The sequence below is a fragment of the Cephus cinctus genome, unplaced genomic scaffold (genome assembly GCF_000341935.2).
Source record: "Cephus cinctus unplaced genomic scaffold, Ccin1 Ccin1_scaffold0123, whole genome shotgun sequence".
NCBI classification, from domain to species: Eukaryota; Metazoa; Arthropoda; class Insecta; order Hymenoptera; family Cephidae; genus Cephus; species Cephus cinctus.
The window spans coordinates 2,703,155-2,704,924 of NW_014332857.1; the positions used below are offsets into that span (position 1 = coordinate 2,703,155).

Genomic DNA, 1,770 nt, shown 5'->3' on the forward strand with positions numbered 1-1,770 from the left:
GTTTCAAAAATGGGCGCCAAATTTTTAACACCCCCCCCCCTGTAATCAGTGTTCGCATGTAACTTTTCTTTTGCTTTTTTTTTTAAATTTTTTGTTCTCTTCTTACGTCTGGAGTCTACGTGCTCGGTATCTGTCCTTTAACGGAGCGCAGCTTCTTTGCGCAGATCCATTTAGGATCATGGCGGAAGGTCCTCCTCGTGCCAGTTCGTGCAGCTGTGCAGGAATGCGAATCATTCGTCGAACCGTCATTCGGCGTACCGATGCTGAACGTGATATAATTGAAAATGTTCATCGCCCTGTTTGTTAAATCCTCCAGGAATTAATCTGTCTGGTACTTGGTTTTCTTTTACTAAATTAACCGTTTACGGTACTATCGGTACGTTAAATTGAAGAAAATCGAAAAAATTTAGGAAAATAGGAAAAATTTGCCCGTTCGCTGTTATGCACGACCATAAACGATTTTTAAAATCTTAAATATCCCGTTAATGTATAATCGATACCCGATAATACGTTTGGGTATACTGATAATTTTAATAATTCAAAAAGTGTATTTGAACGATAAAAAAATTTTCGAAAGGCGCGAAAAATTTGTCAGCCAACTGGCGGACGATATATTGGATTTAAAAAGTGAATAAAAAAATTTTGAGTAGACAAAAAAAGTGTTAAAAAAATAAGGGATGCTTTTTGCAAATCGAACAGCTGATCGCTAACGGTTTCGGAGAATTCCGGGGGTAGGTCAGTGCCCCAGGAGGGCCTGGAGCAGACGTTTACCTGCACGAATACTGAGAGCCTGGCCTATACAACATAACCTAACCAACACTTAGGGTGCGTTGGCTCTACGGGTAAACCTGCACCCCCGGTAAAGGCAGAGACCCGGGAAAAGGGGGCGCCTACCAGAACCACCACCCATCAAGGGGGCAGGTGAGCACCTGGCCAGGGCACGAGCTACTTGCCTCCTGCATCCCGAACGGTTCTCAACACCCTGCCCGCCCTTAATCATGCACCGCCTGTAAGTGTAGTTAAACCATGTCATAACTACCCCTTGAAGAAAACCCCTATACCCCGATCTAGCAATTCTTCGGTCCGAAGAGTTGAAAAAAAAAGCATCAAGGAACGTCAAGGGATGAAACTAATTAATTAGATGCAATTAGTATGGGGTAGCGTGAGCTTGCTCGAGGATTTGGGTAGCTCGATTAATGAGAAACAATATGTTTCAAGGAGAAAGGGTACCGCAGAGGGTAGTTTTGACATTATTTTTTTTTATCACCCTTTTTTGACACCTCGGTCAACGTGGCGAAACGATCCCATCGTTAATTTTCACCCAAAAATTATTTATCACCAATTCACCTCGTCACTGATATATTCGTATGCATTAGTTCTTATCCAATAGATGGCGCAAGCCGATTCGTTCGCATCGGAGCATAAATAAAAATTTATCCCATACTGTCAAATCCAAATGAGAAACACTGTTTCCTTTAAGAAGGTACGTGGCGGAGCCGACAGACGTCAGAGTCCCTTCAAGGACGGGGAAATCCCTCGACTTGGCCCACAGCAGGCCCTTTTACCCCCACTCTCCGTATACCTAGATACCCCCCAGTCCCTTTAACGATCGCCCATCCAGGATATTGGATCCTATAGGATTTTGCCGCAAGCCAACACTGCCATTGTCAACAGTCCCAAGTGTCAGTAACCCCGAAAAGCCCCTTCAAAAAAAAAGTGGATAAAAAAAAAATCAGACCCAAAAATACAATAGAAACACCCCCCCCCCCC

At 43.7% G+C, this 1,770-nt stretch overlaps 1 protein-coding gene across 4 annotated transcripts in view; it reads right to left on the reverse strand.

The window, feature by feature from the left end:
• LOC107275037 (M-phase inducer phosphatase) overlaps positions 1–1,770 on the reverse strand; it is a 57,912-nt gene that overhangs the window by 52,638 nt on the left and 3,504 nt on the right. The gene's annotated exons all lie outside the window — the stretch shown is intronic.